The sequence below is a fragment of the Balaenoptera borealis genome (assembly GCF_965194805.1).
Source record: "Balaenoptera borealis genome assembly, chromosome: 5".
In the NCBI taxonomy this organism is placed as follows: Eukaryota; Metazoa; Chordata; class Mammalia; order Artiodactyla; family Balaenopteridae; genus Balaenoptera; species Balaenoptera borealis.
In genome coordinates this window covers 137,852,904-137,875,543 of record NC_138862.1, presented here as the reverse complement: position 1 = coordinate 137,875,543, position 22,640 = coordinate 137,852,904, and the positions used below count along the sequence as shown (strand labels likewise).

Genomic DNA, 22,640 nt, shown 5'->3' with positions numbered 1-22,640 from the left:
AATCGTGTAGGAAATAAAAAGTGAGGTTACATATCAACAGTGCAATAATAGTGGTCTCTATATTTGCCCATGTGTTAACCTTCACTGAAGATCTTTATTTCTTCATATGGCTTTGAGTTACTTTCTAGTGTTTTTTCATTTAGACTTAAGGGCTTCCTTTAGCTTTACTTATAGGACAGATCTGGTAGTAATGAAGTCTGTTAGCTTTTGTTTATCTGGGAATGTCTTATTTCTTCCCTTTTGTTTTTTAGGACAGTTTTGCCAGATAAAAAATTCTTGGCTGACAGTTGTGTTAGGCAGGGTTCTCCTGAGAAACAGAACCAACAGGGTGTATGCATGTGTATGTGTGTGTGTGTTTAAATAATAAACATATATATTTAGAAAGAGATTTATATTAAGGAATTGGCTCATGCAGTTAATGGAGGTTGAGAAGTCCCAAGATCTACAGTTAGTAAGCTGGAGATGGAAGAGAGTCAATAATGTAGTTCCAGTCTGAGTCTGAAGGCCTGAGAACCAGGAGAACCAGTCATCTCAGTTGCAGTCTGAAAGCTGGCAAGTTTGAGGTCTAAGAAGAGCCATTGTTTAAGTTTGAGTCCAAAGGCAGGAAAAGATTGAAGTCCCAGCTCAAAGCAGTCAGGCAGGAGGAGTTCCTTCTCACTTAGCCTTTTTGCTCCATTTAGGTCTTCAGTTGACTGGATGAGGCCTACCCACATTTATGGAGGGAGTCTGTTTTACTCAGGCAACCAATTCAAATATTAACCTCAACCAGAAAACCCAGAACAATGTTTGACCAAGTATCTGGGCACCCTAGGGCCCAGTCAAGTTGACACATAAAATGAACCATTACAAGTTTTTTTCTTCTCCTTCCTCCCTCCCTCCCTCCCCTCCCTCCCCTCCCTCCCATCCATCCCTCCTTCCCTCCCATCCCTCCCTCCCTCTCTCCTTCCCTTCCTCCCCTCCGATCCATCCCTCCATCCCTCCCTCCCTTCCCTCCCTCCCTCCTTCCTTTCCCTCCCTCCCCTCCCTCCCTCCCTCCATCCCTCCCTTCCTCCCTCCCTCCCTTCCTTCTTTCCTTCCTTCTTTTATTGAAGTATAGCTGATATACAATCTTGTGTTAATTTCTGCTGTACAGCAAAGTGATTCAGTTATACATATATACATGCTTTTTTAAAAATATTCTTTTCCATTATGGTTTATCACAGGATATTGAATAAGTTCCCTGTGCTATACAGTAGGACCTTGTTGTTTATCCAGTCTATATTTAATTATATTTGCTAACCCTGGTTTTTCTTTCAGTACTTCAACATCTCATCTGACTGCCTTCTGGCCTCCTTGGTTTCTGATGGGAAATCAGCTTTTTATCTAATTGAAGATTCCCTGTACATGACGAGTCATTTCTCTCATGCTACTTTCAAGCTTCTCTATCTTTGAGTGTCAACAGTTTGATTATAATGGGTCTCTGAGTTTATCCAACTTAGAGTTTATGGAGCATCTTGGATTTGTGGATTCATGGAATTCATCTAATTTGGGAAGATTTTTGACCTGTTTTAAATACTCTTCCTGTCCCTTTTCTTCTCTCTTCTTCCCTTGGGACTCCCCTAATATCTGTGTTGGTCAACTTGATGGTGTCCCACTAGGTCTCTTAGGCTCTGTTTAATTTCATACTTTTTCTCTTTGCCTCAGACTCAATAATTTCAAATGTGCTATCTTTAAGTTCACTGATTCTTCTGCCTGCTGAAATTGCTCTTGAGTCACTCTAGTGCTTTTTTTTCATTGCAGTTACTGTGCTTTTCAGCTTCAGAATTTCTGTTTGGTTCCTTTTTATAATTTCTATTTCTTTATTGATACTCTAATTTTGTTGATACATTGTTTTTTTCTTTTTCATGTTTCATGTTTTCTTAAAGCTTTTTGAGCATATTTAAGACTTGTTTTAAAGTCTTTGCCTATTAAGTATGATGTCTGGACTTCCTCAGGGACATTATAGTAAATTTATTTTTTTTCTTTGAATGGGAAATACTTTCCTGTTTCTTTTTATGCCTTGTGATTTTTTTTTTTGTTGACAACTAGACATGAGTATTATAATGTGATAACTCTGTAAATCATATTCTCCCCCTTCCTAAGGGTTTGATTTGTTTTTCTGATTGTTGAAGACTGTAATAGTCTATTTGTTTAGTGATTTTCCAAAACCATTTTTGCAAAGACTTTATTCCTTGTCATGTGTAGTCAGTAAATTTTCTGTTCCTTAGCTTGTGTTCAGCTAGTGTTTTGACAGAGATTACCTTAAGTGCCAGGAGCGGAAACAAAAACAGAAACAAAAAAATCCTAAACAAACAAGTAGAAGAACACCTCTCCTAGGCTTTGTAGATTGGACCTGTGCTGGGGCAGTCCTTTAACACTTAGCCAGGCTTGCAGGTAGCTTGGTGATCAATCCAAGGTGGATGCGTAGAGTTCTCTCAGGTATTTTTCTGAGCATGCATCTTGCTGTGGGAATGCATATTGTTTTCTAAATTCCTCTCTATACTCCTAATTTGTCAAAAAAGTTCTCTCCAACTTTTGCTCCTGCTCCTAAGTGATCTGTTATATGTTTAGACAGTAATCTTTTGTCCCAGGCACCTTTAGTTGTTAGCTCTGCTCTGTGTGTTTTCAAATGACCACTGCTTTTCTAGCTTGAGTTCCATGTTAGGTGAAAAAGAGCTGAGCGCCTTGCATCAGTCCTTCAGGTGGCCCCCCAGACAGATTAGAACAGATAAACACACTAATTTGTGAATAACATCTGTTCTGCTCTCCCTAGAACCAGTCCCACGCTGCAAATACAGGTTAAGGCTGCCACTGTGCCACAGAAGGGATGGGGCTAGGGCATGTTAAAGCACCACAGAGCTTTCCTATGGTTTTGAAATTGCCTTTTTCTCAATTCAGTGTTTGTTTGGCTGTTCTCCATAGTTTTAAATTTTTTTTTTTTTTTCTTTTTTTCTGGTCGTGCTGCGCGGCTTGCGGGATGTTAGGTCCCTGACCAGGGATGTCCAATTTATTTTTTCTTTTGTTACTTGTGATTTTGGTGTCATAGCTATGTACTCTATATTTAAGGGGCAGGCAGAGAAAAACAAGTGAGTAGGGAAACTAAGAGGTCAGAAAAGAACCAGGAGAGGATTTTCTCAGATAAATCGAGAAGAGAGGTTTAAGTCAAGGGTAGTTAATTGCATCATATACTGCAAAGGGAGTTTAATGAAGAACGAGAGCTATAGGAGAAGCATAAAAGGTACTATGTCAGCAATGGCTTTTGGCACTGGAAATGGAGGGTGGGGTATATAGCCATTGATAAGCTGGTATCTGCTATCAGAATGACCATTGGGTACTTTATTTACATGTTTCACTTTTGAATGCTGATGACAGGAGTCAGCGAGTTGTGGTGTAGAGTGATGGTGAGGTTTCTCATAGTTGCGCTCTATTATACTCATCACTGTTTTCCCTTGGTGGTGTAGATGTTTTCTGTGATACGTGCTCAGTGTAGGCCCACCTTGTCTGAGAAGTGATAACTCCATTTCAAGAGTGGGCCTCTGCAGCTGCGTTTGTAAGTGGGACCCTCACATTCCCAATACATTGCTGTTGGGCCCATGGGTGGACCTCTGTGCTAAACTGAGCTAAGGAGTTTTTCAACAATTTGGAATTGTTGGAAGGCAAAGATGCTGGTTGGATTCTGCTGGGCTTTTCTTCTAGAAAGACGTCTAAAACTGGGGCTGGGGCAGCCATGGTTAGCCCATGGCCATAGAGAACCTGGAAGAGGGGACTGGTGTGTGGAGAGCAAAATGAAGCCCACTGCCAGACTGACTCTCACTTTGAGAGACAGTGTGATCCCAGGGAGATAGAATAGCTTCAGTTCTTAGCAGTTTTGTACTTCCTGATTTCCAGCCCCCACTTATAGTTCCTGTTCATCGGTTCTGTGAGATACCTTTATTTCTTTTTAATGTGAGTTTTCATGTGGGGCTAAGTACCTTTGTATAGGTTTCTCTTGTTGGCACCCAGAGAACCTTGTCTAAGACAGTGGCACATTGATATGAGAATGTCTACTGAGAAAAGAGAAGGGAGGAAGGAGACAGTTTCCTATGAGATGCTTATATAATTTTAACCTGTGATGCTGGGCAGTGACAGAATGGTGATGATTATTTTTAATGTGGATTTGAGTACTTACCTGTGGTTCAGATTTAATTAAGCATGCATTTTACATTGTTTATGTTCCTTGGTACTGGCTTTTTTTTTTTTTCCCTTTGGCCACGCCACATGGCTTGTGGGGTCTTAGCTCCTTGACCAGGGATCAAACCTGCGCCCTCGGCTGTGAAAGTGCGGAGTCCTAACCACTGGACTGCCAGGGAATTCCCGGTTCTGGCTTTCTAATTTAAATAACTTGTCTTTGCAAATAATAAAGTAAAAATAATGTAGCATTGCCTGTGAAACTGAACATGCAAGTAACCTGTGACACAGTTCTCCTTCTGGTTATGTTAGAAAACCTCTTGGATGTGTGCACCAGGAGACGTGTTCAAAAATGTTTTGTAGAAGCATCATTTGTAACAGCAAAAACCTGGAAATACTCAGATGTACATTGGTGGTAGAAAGGATGAATAAGTTGTAGCATATTCATACATTGAAGCGTTATATAGTATTGCAAATGAGTGACTTACAGACACATGCTTGTCTTAGAAACAATATTTAGTGAAAAAATATTTAGTGTTCCTTCATAGAAAAATACACATAGTATGATACTGATTTTAATGAGAGACTTCAAAACAAATTAAAAACTAAACAACATATTGTTTAATTATGCATAAATAATAGGATAAAAATGTTAAGAAAGAGTAAGTGTATGATTAAAGAAAAATGTAGGATAGTGATTTCCTATGTAGGACGTGGGGCGGAAGGTTGGAATAGGGGAGGAACACACCGGGAGCTTAAAGAAATTGTTAATATTGTATTTCTTAGGTTCAGAGATGAATTTATTATATCCATTTTGTTATTGTGCTTTATAATACGTATTATGTGTATTCTTTTACACATAGCAAATACTTCATAATACAAAGTTAAGAACTTTCATAAATTTGGTATAAAAATACTTTCATTTTTACTTAAAAATAAAACCCACAGGACAAAACTCAGCATTTCTAAAACTGAAATAATCATGTCTTTTAAAAAACATTGTTCTCTCCAGACTTCTCTCTTTATTTGCCTCATGCTACCTTCTCAGACCCAAAATCTTAGGGTTCCTTTTGACTTCTTTATCCTCAGATTAATAATGTTAAGTACTAGTGATATAGTAATAAACAAGGCTTATAAGTATTTTCTGAACAAATAAATGAGTGAAGCAGTCTTTCTCTTTTTCTCTCTCGTAACGTCGTCATTCAACAAGTTCTATCTATTCTTATCAATTATATCTAGGTTAATCTGTGTTTTCTGTTTATAGGGTCTCGAGCTGGATTTCAGGCCCTTATATGCCTGCACTGTCTCCCACCTGACTTTCCTGTCTGTATTCTTCTACTTAGTTTATCGTTCTTAACTGATACAGGATTAATCTGCCTAAAACATTGATTTGATCATTTTTACGCAGTTCCTTGGAAACTTTAATGATAAAGTGTTGAGGTACATATTCTTTAGCTTGGGCACCAGGCCTCTACAGTTTGGTTTTAACCAAGGCCTATTCTCACTCTTCCTTTTTTGGGGGAACAGATACCTCTCTTACTGGCTGCTAAGCCTTGGGGCGTGGGGATGAGGGGTGGGGAGGTAGCCTGCCTGGATGTTCTTATTCTTCATGCTGTTAGAGCCTTCAGATGCCCTCTAGCTTCAAATACCAAATAGCTGTATTTGGACCACTCTCAGAGAAACACTTGTATTTTGCAGCAATTGTACTAGATTCTTCTTTTTAAAAGTTCAATTAAGATTATTTTGTTTTCTGTCTTTTTGTTTTCTGTCTTTCTGGTATTATTCTTAGGTTTTGGTTTACTTTCTGGTTTTCTAGTCTGGTTTTGCTTGGAATCATTATCAGTGGAATCATTATCATTTTAGTGTGCAGCTGTCTTAGACAAGGTTCTCTGGATGCCGATAATAGAAATCTATACGAGATTGCTTAGCTCCAAGGAGAATTTTTATAAAAAAGCAACAAAGGGTGCATTAAAGACTTGAATGTAAGACCTGAAGACAACGTAGGTGGTAAACTCCTTAACATCAGTCTTGGCAATGATTTTTTGGATTTCACATCAAAAGCAAAGGCAACAAAAGCAAAAATAAACAAGTGGGACTACATCAAACTAGAACGCTTCTGTATAGTGAAGAAAGCCATCAACAAAATGAAAGGGCAACCTACCGAAAGGGAGGAGGTATTTCCAAATCATAATTCTGATAAGGGAATAATATCTAGAATACGTAAAGAATTCCTACAACAACAGCAACAAACAACCCGATTAAAAAATGGGCAGAGGATCTGAATAGACATTTTCCTAAAGAAGACATACAGTTGGCCAACAGGTACATGAAAAGATACTCAGTATCATTAATAATCAGGGAGATGCAAATCAAAACTACAAGGAAATATCACATGAAGTGAAATAAGTCAGACAGAGAAAGACAAATACTGTATGATCTCACTTACATGTGGACTCGTAGGACAGTCTTATAGATACAGAGAACATACTGGTTTTTGCCAGAGGTGAGGGTGGGCAAAATGGGTGAAGGGAGTCAAAAGGGACAAACATCTACTTATAAAGTAAACAAATCATGGGGATGTAAATTACAGCACGGCAACTGTAGTTAATAATACCGTATTGCATATTTGAAAGTTGATAAGAGAGTAAATCTTAAAAGTTGTCAACACGAGAAAAAAAATTCTGTAACTTTACAGTGATGATGTTAACTAGACTTGTTGTGTTGATCGTTTCATGGTATATACAAATTTTGAGTCATTATGTTGTACACTTGAAACTAATATATGTCAGTTATACCTCAGTTAAAAAAAAAAAAGACAACAAAGGTATCTCATAGAACTGATGAGCAGGAACTACAGTTGATCTTTTCAGGGCGCTGGAAATCAGGAACTACAAAATCCAGTCTAATTTCTGTGGATTTGGTATGGGATGGGGAGGCTAGAATGTATAGTCCACCATCTTGCTTCATTCTGATTCCAGTTTAAGAATCAATTTGCTCAATAGATTCTTTTACAGATAGGGAGTTTGGTAATATATATTTTTCCATGATTACTGTCCAAAGTATATCTCTAGCCTAGTTTTATATTTAGAGACCAGCAATTTAGAAGTGCAAGAGTTATGAACCTTCTATAAGTGATGACATCAATTAAAATACTTCAAGTGAGTTATTTAAAGCTCTTTGTATGATCTTGAAAGTTTGAAGAAATGTGAACCAAGCATCATAATTTTGAAGTAAACTTGGCCTTTTATGGAGAGAAGTATAACTATTTTTATGTACTCATTGTTTATTTAGTTTATTTGTATAGTTATGGAGAAGATGTATTGACTGCCATTAAGCACTGTTTGTGCTTAATTCACAAAATTATCATCATCATAAAGAACTCCCAACAACTGTTTATTTTGTTTTACCTGATTTTTGTGTATTAAAATATATAGAAATAATTGGGCCTTGAGCAGGAGCATGAAATATTTCTCCTATTTAGACATTTTGTTGCATTGTTTTTTTTTTTATTGTTGTAAAAGTATTTGATTATAGTAGTTTAATCTTTTCAGTAACTATCCAAGAAATTGAATTTAGGTGTCTGAGCGATTTTAGGAACTTTACCCATAAAATGTACTTTAAAATATTAACTGAATTCCCTGGCGGTCCAGTGGTTAGGACTCCGTGCTTCCACTGAAGGGGGCATGGATTTGATCCCTGGTCCAGGAACTAAGATCCTGCGTGCCTTGGCACAGCCAAAAAAAAAAAAAATTATATATATATATATATATATATATAAAAAAATCTTAACTAACATTTTCTGAGTAAGTTATACTTAACTATAAAAATTTGAATAAATGTTATTGAAGAGAGAAAATAGATATAATGTCATAGCCAGTATATTCTTTTCAGAACACAAGGATCAATTTGCATATGTGATAAAATATATTGGTAGTAAAACGAAGTGGAGATAGTGCGTGGCCTGTAATTTTTTTTGTAAAGTGTTATAAAAGTAAGTGTCTCAAATACAGTATAATTATAAGTTATAATAACTATTCATGATATCTTTGAACTTAAATTATGTCAAATTAAATACTTAGATTGAAACTGCATTTATAATTATATAGAAGTTCATAATTTTTAGACAAAAAACATTTACCAAAAATTATTCCAAAGTTTAGAAAACTGAGTAATTTAAATTTAAAAACTTAAAATAACCCATAGTTAATGATTTTTATTTACCTTTGTTAAAGAGGACTTAGATGCAAAAATAATAATCTCTATCTCTTTAAATGTAAATGTCAATCCAATGAAAAGGTGACTGAAAATTAATGACTTTATTTAAAAAAGTGAAGTTCTTAAAATTTTAGATTAGATCTAATTTTTTTGTTAAAGGATTTTATACAAATTATAAGAATAGCTTAATTATAAAAATCATAAAGATAATTTTAATTCAGAATATTTAATTTAAGATAATTTAAGCTCAAATGTATAATTATGAAGTTATGACTCCTAACTATATAGAATTTGAAATAAGTCATATAACCTTTCTAGATATTTTTCATAATTAGGTGAAAACAAGGCATGAACTATCTCCATTTGATTTTCTTGTTAATACTTGCAATTTATTTCTAGAGTTATTCCTTAATTGCTGAAAAAAAGTTGTCTGTCACATGGTTACCCATTATTTTTCTACAGTATAATATGTAATAAATTTTAAGGATGCATATTCAAGAAATAAATGTTGGTTAAAAAGTTTTTTTTATTATGTAGGTTTTAGGTGTACAGCATTGTACTTCAACATCTGTATACACCACAAAGTGGTCACTACCGCAAGTCTGGATTACCATCCATCACCATCTGTTTGACTCTCTTCATTTGTTTTGCTCACCCCCAACTGCCTTCTGGTAACCACTCATCTTTGTATCTATGAGTTTGTTGTTTTATTTTGTTTGTTAACTTTTTTTTTTTAAGATTCCATATATGAGTAAAATCATACAGTTATTTGTCTTTTTCCCTCTGACTTATTTCACTTAGCACAATACTCTTAATGTCCATCCATGTTGTCTCAAATGGCAGGATTTCATTCTTTTTTATGGCTGAGTAGTATTTCCATGTGTTTGTGTTTGTGTGTGTGTGTGTGTGTGTGTGTGTGACATCTTCTTTATCCATTCATCTGTAGATGGATATTTAGGTTGTTTTCATATCTTGGCTGTTGTAAAAAATGCTGCAGTGAACATAGGGGTGCACATATCTTTCTGAATTAGTGTTTTCTTGTTCTTCAGATAAATACCCAGAAAAGGAATAGCTGGCTCATATGGTAGTTCTATTCTTAATTTTTTGAGAAAACTACATGCTGTTTTCCATAGTGGCTGCACCAATTTATAGTCCCACAAACAGTGTCTGAGGGTTTCCTTTTCTCCATATCCTCTCCAACATTTATTATTTTTTTGATAATAGCCATTGTAACAGATGTGAGGTGATAGCTCATTGAGCTTTTGGTTTGCGTTTCTCTAATAATCAGTGATGTTGAACCTTTTCACATACCTTTTGGCCATCTATATGTCTTCTTTAGAAAAATGTCTATTCAGATCCTTTGCCCGTTTTTTAATCGGGTTGTTTGTTTTTTTCTGTTTTTGCTTTTTGTTTTTTTGGCCTTGCCACACAGCGTGTGGCATCTTAATCTCCCGACCAGGGATCAAACCTGTGCCCCCCGCAGTGGAAGCTCAGAATCCTAACCACTGGACTGCCAGGGAATTCCCCAGGTTGTTTGTTTTTGTTGTATGAGTTCTTTATATATTTTAGATATTATCTCCTTATCAGAAATATGATTTGGAAATATCTCCTCCCATTCGATAGGTTGCCTTTTCGTTTTTATGATGGTTTCCTTCACTGTGCAGAAGCTTTTTAGTTTGATATAATCCAAAAAGCTTTAAAAGAGTGGCTTACTAATAGCGTATGTGTGTTTGTGTGTGTGTGTGTGTAAAGGTAGAGTTGATTCTTTGGTGGATTCAGTGTTTATGGAAAATAGTAGCTGATTAAACCTAGAAACTTATTAGAATTAGCTTTCCTTCAGATATAAAATATGCGCTCCTCTAACAAAGGTATGAGGTTCTGGTTTGAGCAGAAGGGTAAGATCCTTTGTAGTGCTGGATATGTGAAGAAGTAGTGTAAACATGGTGCATTCTTTTCAAGTTGAATTTTAGTGGGATACTGTGTAATGGGAAAGAATTAACACAATTATTTAAAAATACTCAGTGCCAAAGGAAATTAATGGTTATTGTTAACAATTTTGGGTTCCATTCCCAGACCTCCATTGGGAGGTCTTTTCTATTAGGGTACTTATTAAGGGGATTTCAGTGGGAAAATTTGTGATTCTGTGACTTTGGATGTTAATCTCTAGGTATCAGTTATTTCAGTCATTAGTGTTTCCCTGCAGTAAGCTCAAGTCCTCTTTTGACAGATATAGAAGTAAATTGCTAGCCTTTATTTCCTCCCAATTTTAGCTATTTGCAAATGTTTATGATAATGAATTTTGGCTTTGTGACTTGTTTTTATGGATGAAATAAAAAATCTTTGTAGTTTGCCTTTACTTAAAAATATATTCTTAAAGAAAGTGCGTTAATTTTTAGTGTTATCTTACTTGAAAATTTGCTTACTTACTCACTTTCATGTTTTAAGAAGAGATCAGGAAGTACCAATGAAAAGCTTACAATTATGGGAACATTTTCTATACACGGATGTGTGTATGTATGTAGGTATGTTTTTAAAACCTGCTTTTTTTCTCTCCACAAAGAAGACTTGAAGCAGCTAAGGAGAATACAAACAAATGTGGTTATGAATAACTTTAAATAAAAACTCAAAAGTCACTGTGGGATATTTAATTTTTCTTCTTCTTTATATTGGAATGGATTGGTGGTTGGTTAAACTTGGTGTGAGCTGTCAAAATTTTAAATTATAAGGCTAAATATTCTCATAGCCTGATGTTTGTGTCTGGCTGAAATAATGCATTTAAAAAAATAAACTTCACTGTAAATTTCCAGCTTAAATCCATTTTTATTGTAAATTACCAAGTTAAAATATTGTGTGTCTTTTATCTGCTCATGCATTAACTTTGAATCAATATAGCTGTGGAATAGTTTGGGGAAGAATTTCTTTTTTTCTAAAGGATGGTCCAGAGATATTCTTTCAAATTTAAGGTCAGCAGACATAGTGAATGAGGATGTGCAGAAGGACGTTTGTTTTTTAAATTTATTTATTAATTTATATTTTTGGCTGCGTTGGGTCTTCGTTGCTGTGCGTGGGCTTTCTCTAGTTGAGGCGAGTGGGGGCCACTCTGTTGCGGTGCGCGGACTTCTCATTACGGTGGCTTCCCTTGTTGTGGAGCATGAGCTCTAGGCACGTGGGCTTCAGTAGTTGTGGTGCGCGGGCTCAGCAGTTGTGGTTCACGGGCTCTAGAGCGCAGATTCAGTAGTTGTGGCGCACGGGCTTAGTTGCTCCGCGGCATGTGGGATCTTCCCGGACCAGGGCTTGAACCCGTATCCCCTGCATTGGCAGGCAGATTCTCAACCACTGCGCCACCAGGGAAGCCCCCGGGGAAGAATTTCTTATTTGGACCTTGCCCCTAAGATTATCAAAATGGCTTGAGCTTTTGATTCTTCATGGTTAAGTATGGATGACAACTTTTGCCTTGCTCAGCCTTTACTTACTTTTACCTGATCAAGTTTTAATCACTCAGCCCAGTTTTTTTCTATTTAAATTCTTTTCCCATAGGCCATAGCGGTAGCACCATATGAGTGTTATTCAGATCCAATAAGCAGTTAAATATCTTGCTAAATTGTTTGAATTTGGTGGCACTGAATCAAATAGGTTAATATATCATTTCATTTAGTTTACTTGCTATGTATGCCTAATGATTGTCCTTTCAGTTTCATGTCATGGGGACTGATAGTAAGAGGCAGCTGTTGATTGGATTTTGGGTATCTTTTTATATTGTTGCATTCAATTTACATATTTTTTCTTGTATATTTTTGATGCTGTTCACCATGTTCTTTCACTTTCTAAGCTTTTAGCCATTATTATATCTGTTCTGTAAAACCCGTAAGGGTATTGTGATGCTTCAAATAGATGTGTGTCAAATATTTGAAAAGTGACCAAACGTTTATACAGATGTTAGTTATGATTCTTTCTCAGGAGGCGTGATGCCATAATTTCTGTTTTGCCAAGCAGGTGTGAATTTATATTTGATTCCTGCTAGATGTCTGAGCAGGGTCTTTTAAATGAACTGCATTTAGAAATAAAAGAATCTGTCGTGATTAGACGATTTAATAGGTAAAGTATGCTGAAGTATTATGTAGCTCACTTCCCATTGAAAGGAACAGTTAATGGAATTGGAATCCTGTTCATTTCAATACAATTGAAAAATATTCAGTCTCTGCTAATAAAAGTTTGGGATTTTTTTTCATAAAGTTACACATTAAAAATAACTAATAAACTAGATACAATTTGGGCAGTATGGACAGTGTTTCCACTGAGAGGAAATCACTAGCTCTTGAAACTTGGTCTCTAACTTTCTTTACTAAGTCCACTTGTCTCTATTTTTGTTTATTTAGAGTACATCTAGAGCTTGAGTTCTTAGATTTTTAAAAAAATGATAGAAAATGCTGGTTTGGAATTGTGTTGCAGTGATTGTGGTGGGTATAGCCTCTACACTGATAAGGAGTTATCCAGGTGTTTACCTGTATCTTTACTTTCTGGTTTTTTTTCTTGCATCTTGGATTGTCCATCTGCATCTTCATTTAGTATGGAAAATTTTCAACCATCATCTGTTTGAATATCATCTATACTCTCTTTTGTCTTTTATATTCTTTTCTAATTTCGATCTGTTTGTGCTTTAGATTGTTGCTGCTCAAAGTGTGGTCCTCAGGTCAGTACTGGTCTGCAAACTGATGTTATTGGTCTGTAATGAACCAAGACAAATTCAAAGTAAACATTTAGGAGCTTTTAATAGCAACTTGATATTATCATGACATCTAAGCACATGATTTTTCAAAAAGAAATTCACGTTTACTGTATTTTACAGAAGTTTTTGTTTGCAGTCGATGGGCCATTTAAAAAATGGTCCTTCATCACCGATAGTTTCAAAAGTATATATTTTGTTAGACCTTCTTATTCTATTCTTTGTATCTCTTAACTGCTCTTACATATTTTATTTTCTTTCTTTGTCTTTCTGAACTGCATTTTAGATAGGTTTTAAAAGTCTTTCCATTTACTAATTCTTTGTTTGTACTGACTCTACTGTTTAAAGTTTTACACTGAATTAAAAATTTTACCTATGTTTTTTATTTCTTGAAGTTTTATTTAATTCACACACATATTTTAAGCGTTTCTATTACTTGAAACATCCTTATTGTATAATCTTTCCAATAATTGAAATATGTGTACTCTAATTCTGCCATCTCTTGTTTATGTTGGCCCTCATTCATTGTGTCTGTTTTGTGATTTTTTTTTTTTTTAATTGAGTAAAGTTTTTTGGAAAGTTGTTGGATTCTTTGAGGCCTGGATTGAAGTTATTTTCTTTCCCTGAGAATTTACCTATGCTTCCCCCAGGTGACTAGGGATACTGACAGTTTAAGAGCACTTTAAATAGATCTTCACATGAGATTTATTGGATTGTGCAAGTAGTGTGAATTTAGTCTGAGAACCTTTGTGAAGTTTCCCCTTTGTGATTACAGTGTCAAGAGAATTGATAAAACATGCTTGAAATGACAAAATTATAGAGATGGCACATAGATTAGTGGTTGCCAGGGCTTAGGGATGGTGCTTTTGATAGACTTTTTAGGGTCCATCTCCTGAGCCTCGTGTAGCCATTAAGATGTAAGATCAGTTTCAGCAGTTTTAGGTACATACTCTCAGAATGAAAGCTGGTTTCCTAGGTTTGCTTATTCTACTTTCATTGTGTTTACAGCTTACGTGGATACGGTACTTTCTTGCTAGTTAAGCAATTCATTAAAACAGATTTTCCCACTAACTTTAAAAAGTTGTATCTAGTAGTATCAAGGTATCTAGTCTGCCATACTGCTGGAAATCAGTGTCCCCATCTGTCTACAGTTTAGTCTATGAAATATGTTGCTATTTTTGCCTGTGCTGTCTTGTATTTTTGTTAAACTATTTTATCTCTTTGGTCCATCAGACTTCTTGTACAGACCCATTACAATCTATACCCAGTTATGTTTTCTCCTTGGTTTTCCACTGTTCCTTCACTGGTGATATTATGGTTTATTAAAGACATCGTGTGTTGTAGCTGCCATTCTTTCACTCGTGTCATTCTGTCCTGTTTAAATGCTCTCTCTTCTTCTGACTCCAGCTGCTGCTTCTAGCACTGTTGACATTTTGGGCTGGATAATTCATTTTTGTGGGGGGCTGTCTTGTGCATTGTAGGATGTTAGCAGCTTCCCTGGCCTCTACTCACCAGGTACAAATAGTACCTCCCATTTTCTAACAGTTAAAAGTGTTTCCAGATGTTGCCAAGTGTCCTTTGGGGGCACCATCTCCCATGGTTGAGAACCACCGTTCTAGCTCTGTATGAACTTGGCCTCAGTTGAAGAGCCTTCTCTGATGATTCCTGCCTGTGGCTTTTACCTTCTGGATTTTCTGTAGTACATATTGTCTGGATTGTACACTTGTCCCTATTACATTTGGCTGTGAATTTCTTTCTCTCTCTCCCTCCCCACCCTCTGTGTGTGTGTGTGTGTGTGTGTGTGTGTGTGTGTGTTTGTGTATTTGTGTCTGTGTCTTTCTTATTTCCCTCAAGTTCTAGAGGGTGGGGACCATGTATTTTACCTTTTTATTTGTTTGCAATTTTGGTCAACCCCATATACTTGTTAGTAGTTTTAAATATATCAATTTCTTGCTTTTTCCTTATTTTTTCATTTTTTTATATGGTAGTAATGGGGGTTTAGGAAATTGAATCATTCTAGAAAATGTGGAGAACTTTGAGGCATTCTAAATTGAGACTTTACTAATGGTAATGTTGAGACTTACAGATAATAGAATTAATACCAATGTAACAATAGTGTGTATACTCAGTAATAACTCTGGAAAATTCAAGACAATGCAAGATAGTTACAAAGATATAAGAAAGATGTAATTTCTGTTAGATAGATCCATTATATAAGTAACCAGAAAAATGTGCAGTAGAGCAGCATTAAGAAAAATAGACTCAGAAATACAGAAAATGGAAGGATTTGTAGAAGCATGAAGTACGAATGATTAGTTCTACAGAATGAGATGAGCAAAGTAATCAATATGTCAAGGTAAATTGTTAGGAATGATGGATGTAGCATCTGGTTAGGAGTGAGTTGTGTAAAGCTGATAAATGTGATATGTGAATGTTAGTAAGTTGAAAACAAGTTGGGCATAGAGAGGTTAGCTTCTTACTATCAACTCAGGAGGAACATGTATATTTTGCCCCAGTTGGGAAAGATACAGCTCAGCTATAGATCCCCCCCCCCTTTTTAAAATTATCTCCATGTTCCAAGTAACAAAATAAAGCTTGAATCTAATTACCTTTATAAGGTGCTTTTCCTCATCTAGGCCAAAATCTTCATGAAAAAAATCATAAGCATAATATGTTTTCATTGTAGAAGAATTAGAAAGCAGTGAAAGGTATGGGGAAAATGAAAGTTGCTTCCCAAAGCCTAAACCACTATTATCATTTAATTCTGTTCTCTTGATTTTTATATGGTCTCAGTTTCTCTCTAGATATAGATATAAAATGTGCCTGTATATAGATATCAGTGTATACTGTGTGTATATGTGTATGTTTGTAAGTATTTATTAAAATAGGGATTATATATATATATATTATTTTATATGAAATGTGTTATAGCCTATTCTTTTTCATATAATATTATGAACATTCTTCCACATCTGTAAAAATTTTTTGAAGTGATATTTAGTGTCTACATAACATTCTGTTCTGAGATTATCCCCAAATTTATTTAACCATACACCTCTTGTTAAACATTTAGATTTTCTTCCATAAATATATATACACACACACATATACACATGAACATACATATACACATAGTTTTTTTTTCCAGGTCTTTTTTTTAAAAAATTTTTTTATTGGAGTATAATTGCTTTATGATGTTGTGTTAGTTTCTGCTGTGCAATGAAGTGAATCAGCTATATGTATAGATATATATATTCCCTCCCTCTTGGACCTCCCTCCCACCCCCACCCCATCCCACCCATCTAGGTCGTCCCAGAGCACCGAGCTGAGCTTCCTGTGCTTTATAGCACGTTCCCACTAGCTGTCTATTTTATGCATGGTAGTGTATATATGTCAATCCTAATCTCCCAGTGAACCACTCTAATGGAAATTTTGAGTACATCTCCCATTTTCTTTGAAGAGTTGTTACCTCCACCATAGTCTGCCTCTCATAATTCGCTCCACAAAATCGTTCTCCCTGTCTTCCTTAATAAAAAGAATCCCAATTTTATATGTGGGCAGTATTACCAAATTTGGAGACTGTGTTTCCTATCCCCTCAAGTGGTTAGGTGTGGCCAAAGGACTAGGTTATGGTTGCTAAGCTGTAAGCTGAAATATGAGCATTAGAAGAGAGTGAGATGGGCCTTTCTTCCCCTTCCTTCTTGCTGCTCCCCATAGCCTTCTTGGAGTGTGAGGTGACTTTTAATAGAACAGTATATGGTAGAGCAAAAAGATGGAACTTGGATTCCTAATATTTGGAGTGGCCACATCAGCCTTTGATTGTCTACTTCTAGACATTTACATGGGAGAAATTCTCTTCCTTTGATTTTTTCCTCTCAAGTCATTATATTATAATTATTAAAAATTTTTTTTGTCTTGGGAAGGATATGACCTAACCCTAGCTGATAAAGGATGCCATTGTTTGATGCTCTGTGCAGTAATGTGATGGGTCCAATATAAGGAAACATGCATTGTGTCGTGGTAGATTCTAGATCCATGTTGAAAACCAAAATCTACTTTGAGACTGGAGAGAGATTAATTGGTATTGAAAGGGAAATACTTGATACGTATATTCTGGAGTTCTTTGATAATTATATTGCCGAATTTTGTTCTCAAATGATTTTAATAATTATCACAGATATTTCAGAAAACGTATGATAGCTTTTAGGCAAAAAATATCACTAACTATTGAAGATTATTAATTGTAGTGTATCAAAATAATTTCTTAAAGCCCTATGAATTTGTAATATTTATTAGATATCTTGGCTAGTCATTTAGGCAGAATTAGCTCATAAATGTGACTTTTAATGCTCTCATTAACTTTATTGGAAGAATTTTGACAAATGAAATTAAAAAATTTTTTATTTATAACTTTAGACGTATTTTGGGGGGTATTGATTCTAAGACAGTTATTCATAACTTTAGTGAAAGAAGTGAAGGATACACATTTAAAAAGTTACTAGACTATTTTTTGAGAAGTTTTAGGTTTATAGAAAAATTGAGCAGAAAGTACAAAGAGTTCCCATATACCCATTCTCCACAGTATACACATTTTTACGCAGGGTGTTCCACACACATAAAAAAAGACTTTATATCCCTGAACCAAATGTGTATTATTTTATAACAGGAAAACTGCACAGCCCTGAAAGACCTTTTACGCTAACCCAGAGTTTCCCACCCTCAGCAGTATTAACATTCTAGGGCAGATGATCATTTGGTTGTGGGAGACTATCCTGTGCATTGTAGGATCTTTAGCAGCATCCCTGATCTCTACCCACTAGATGCCAGTAATACTCTCTGGTTGTGACAACCAAAAATGTTTCCAGACATTGCCAAGTGTCCCTTGGGAGGCAAATCACCCCTCCCCCCCCCCCCCCCAGTTGGAAACCATTGCTCTAACCAATTTTCGAAGCTTTAGGATTTGCTGTATTTTTAAGGTGGGCTCAAATTGAAGGAGTCTGTAGTTCAGTGACCCTTCACGTGAAGTCGTGTAGAAAAAGTTAGAATCTTCCTGCCCCTTGGGGACCGCAGGCAACATACAGACTCTTGCTGAGCCTCATTTTCCTTGATTATGAAATAGGTAAAATATTACCTAAGTTGCTTTGAGAATTCATTGAGCTAGATTATAAAAATATTTTAATTTCAGTTTCCTTCTCTTCAGATGTTGTGCTATATATTGTTTGGATTTATTCCCTTGAAAGTGTCAAACACTCATTACAAAGTTCTTATTTCTGTGGGAAAGGCTATCACAGTTTAGGATCTGCTATTTGTGGACTTCAAGAGTACTATACTGTGGGTGGATAAAAACCTGAAGTAAATGTTAAATGAAGACTAATTTATGAGGTCAGCTGTGTTTTGTCTCTTTGTGGTGCTCCCATTAGGTTGTCACCGCATTCACATTGTAAGAGTTAAGTGATCTCCTGTGTTCTTTCAAGGACTGTGAGCTTCTCAAATTGTTGATGGCATTAGGTGTCAGCCAGTCGCTTTGACCTTCGAAGTTTTTGTCTTCACATCTGAAATCCCTCCAATTGTAACAGCCTGTGTGTCAGCTCCATTAGAGGAAGCCAGGCCTCTATCAGCTTGTGCTTATTAGCCCACTTAAGACTTCTAAAAACTTGACAGAGTTCACAATAACCTCCACTTCCCATTGCTACTTTGTAGAGTTATAAAGCATTGTTCACCAGTGAATGAAATGCTGTCTATAATAATTAAGGTTATTCTAACTGTTCTACCCCTTGCAGAAAATTTCCAGAGACTTGGTGAAGATAGGAAAGCTATCAGAAAGACTATAGCACTATTGTACTGTAAGTATTGCTTTGAAAAAGAACTGTAAATTAACAATATTTTAAGTATCCAGTTGTTTGGGGGAAAATATGTTAGGCAGAGTTATTATATGTAAAATATAGAAGAGGATATATTATAATCATGTTAATAATTTATAAGAACTAATCCTATGCAGTCTTTTAAAAATTGAAAATGTATTCTTATGTACTGAGATGAGGATTTTACAAATAGCATTGAAAAATATTTCTAATTCTAACAAGGATTGATCTAGTTTATGTACATTTGCTTATTTAAAACTATCAGAATCCAAAGAATCATTGTAGTTTTGTAGGTTTGTGATTTGTTTGGGTGACTTATTGTTTAGGTTATTTTGCAGAATTATTTATTTGCTGATTTATTTATGTATTTCATTATTTATTTATTTGATTATTTAGTAAATTATTTATCTGATGAATTATTAATACATCTTCATGACATGCTTTAAATTATTTATAACTTAATTTTGAGTTTATTGCTTTTAGATGCTGCATTGTTACTGACTAGTTTTGATTTTTTTCTTTGTGGTTCTTTAAAATTAAAGTATTAGCTCTAAGGCAAAAGTATATTCATTGCAATGCCCAGGGATTTTTTTTTAAAGTAATTTATGGTAGTGATAAAATTTCCGTTATGCTTTGTTTAGCTCTAAATTTACCTGTTTAGGGTTACCTGTGATACAATATTTGTTTGTTGTGTGCATACTTATTGTAGAGTCACTTACAAATTAATGATATAGCCTATAGCCTGTAAACTGAGACAGAACATATAAACCTCAGTGCACATTATCCTTGGTATCTCTAAAGGGCAGGTCGGTATTTCTTACTTGCTATAGAATAGATAATGGAGTCTTAGTTATTTTATTTTAGTGTCAAAGCTATTTTACTACTGGAATATTTTTAGGAAAGCTCAGAGAAATGAAGTCCAACTTAGATTTGGATTGCTGAGATATAAATTTGACTGATGTAGCCCTTTGTTTTTTTAAATACCTGTTATATGTGTATTTGGAAAACAGCATGATATTTATATAGATTTTTATATCAGTCTTAGTGACATACTTATTTTATACCATATCTCTTATGGAAAGTTTTATACCACTTTATTTTAATGAGCTAAAAATGTACAAGGGTCTTTTATAAATGCCAGCTATAATTTCTCTGTCTTTACCTAATAATTCTCTTACGTGAAGTTTCTATTTTTAACCAAATAAAGTATTTCATCTTAGTTCTGACTCTGTTTCGTAAGGTAGCACAAGTTATTAGTGTTCCCTTTTTGAATGGGTTTAATGAATAAGTTAAAGTAATTGGGTTAAAGGGTATCATGTGTACAACATAGTCTTTCTCCTGTGTTTGCTTGCAGTGAATTACTGTGTACTTTACAGTTTTAACATTTCAGAGAGAAGCAACATTGTACATTTCAACTTGAACTATATGCTGTTGAAATATAGGGAAAATGACCTCTGTAGACAGGTTTCACTATAGAATGTTAAACTGTGCATATGTAAACCCAAATTTCTTATTTTGAAATATTGACTATATGAATGTTTAATTGGGATATTGCTTTAGTATCTTCATATGCTTGCCTTAAAGGAAGCGGTTTCATTTGATTTATATACATGGATTTAAAAATGTGTTTATTGTACATATCTGTGACTCTTCTGTTCTCTAGATGAACAACCACAGATGTTGTTAGAGATGGAATTTTATTTTAAAGTGTGCTTCAGGATGCCACTGTGGACTTCTTTCAGAGAAAAAAGCTGCCTTCTCCAATGTTGAATAAGATCTCCTATACTAGTTGTGTAATATACCCAGCCCACACTGTAACATGTAGCTGTGTCATCCAAGTGATCTTTAATTGGAAGATACAGATACACATATGTGCACACACACACATGCACACATATGTGAAATTGTCTCCTGAATAATTTCTTAGGACTTGTTTTTGAAAAGAGATGTTGATGGAGATTGTCATAATAGTAGCTAGCATTTACTGAGCACTTACTATGTGCAGGCACAGTGCTCACATCATCTTTTACATGGATTATTTGTTACTCTTTCCAGTGAGAGAAGTACAGTTATTATCTTCATTTTATGAATGAGGAAACAGAGACTTAGTAACTTGCTCATTGCCACACAGCTGACAGTAAGTGATGGCGCTGGAATTGGGACTCATTTAGTCTGACTCCCAAATGTCCTTCTTAGCCCATTACAATTCTGTAATGTAGCTTTATTGTTGTTTTAATGTAGTTTTATGTAGTTTTATTTGTTGTATTACATTACAAATCTGTAATGTAATTATGCTACATTACAATTCTGTAATGTAGCATAATGTAGTTTTTCACCTGAGTTGTTTTCATTTGTTTGTTTTTAGAGACTGTAGTTATTTATGTCTCTGATAGACTTAACTTGCTAAGTATATTCAGTTTGTGTTTCATTTGGTCATCTTTTTTAAACAGTAGGCAGTACTTGAGCTTCTTGAATTTTCTGATTTGATTCTTCTTATAATCCTGTATAGTGGATCCGAATTAAATACAGAAGAAGAATTTGTGCCTCAGGGAGATTGAATGTTTGCCTGGTGGATGTCTAATGCTCAGATCACTTCTTTTGACTCTTAAGCCCAAGGCCATTTCCAGGACTCTGTTAGGTCAAATCTTGGGTGATGTTGGTGTGAGTGCCATAAATAATTGCATCTGTATGAATGCCAGGACAATAGGTGTAAACTAGTACCATCCTGGGCAAATTGGGACCTCTGGTCACCCTAGTAACATCTCAGATTCCTTTTGAGTAGTCCCTAACAGTGTATATAATGCATATTTAAGAGCAATCTTAATTCACATGCAATATTTAAAAAAATATTTTATGATAAAACAAACTTCTTTTATGGCCAGTATTTATGTGTTTTTGTTAGCCAACCTAGGCAGCTTGTGTTTATGACTTTTATAAAGTGTGACTCTGATGTTTTACAGCTTTTGGAACCTGTTTTCAAGGTGAAAATAAAGAGGAGGTATTACTATTGGGAACAGAAAGATGAGTATGGCAAAGTTGGTCATAATATAGTATATAGTTGTAAAGTTTTTCTTTGTAGCATGCATTACAGGATTTTTAATACTTGTTTTGCTTTGTAAATCTTCTGATAAATGGTATATTTGACATTGTACGGAAAACTAATTCTATTTGTTACACCTTCAGAATTTATAATTTTATGTTAGATGATCCAGTAGTTTTTTTTTTTCCTTAAAAAATCATGTTACATGTCATTTATATTGATAAGTTGGCAGTTTTCCAAAGCATTTTTGAAAACAACTGTTTTTCCTTGGTGAAATTCTGTGTGGGAAAATAGGAATCTGTAGAAGAGAGTTGCTTAAAGGTTTTTGGTTTTTGTATAGTTTTCTTTTTAATTCCTTCTTGACATGTATTTAATAAAGTCACAATTAGGTATTAAATTTAAATTTCAAGTTTTTTCGCATTTAGAGAATAGATGACTTGTTAAGTTGAACTAGGTAACCTGGCATATTTGTATTTGAATGTACATTAAAAAGAAAAATTCTTATGCACTAGTTCTTATTCATATGTATGTATAATATCAGCACTCTTTTTGTTCAGCAAGGCCTGTTAGGTCTTGTAACACAGGTAAGGGCTTCCGTATATTTTGCCTCGAGTTT

General features: G+C 35.0%; 1 protein-coding gene across 18 annotated transcripts in view; it reads left to right on the top strand.

Annotated features, from left to right (window-relative positions):
- TBC1D5 (TBC1 domain family member 5) overlaps positions 1-22,640 on the top strand; it is a 530,543-nt gene that overhangs the window by 36,038 nt on the left and 471,865 nt on the right. For 10 of the 18 annotated variants that reach the window (XM_082392665.1, XM_082392670.1, XM_082392669.1 and 7 more), the window contains exon 2: positions 18,904-18,966. The exons of 1 other annotated variant lie outside the window; for it this stretch is intronic. The gene's annotated coding sequence lies outside the window, so the exon portion shown is untranslated. Of the gene's footprint in view, positions 1-1,101; positions 7,344-8,937; positions 9,072-13,061; positions 13,091-18,903; positions 18,967-22,640 lie in introns of those variants that run through there. 7 more of the 18 variants (XM_082392671.1, XM_082392677.1, XM_082392666.1 and 4 more) reach the window with 3 other exon arrangements.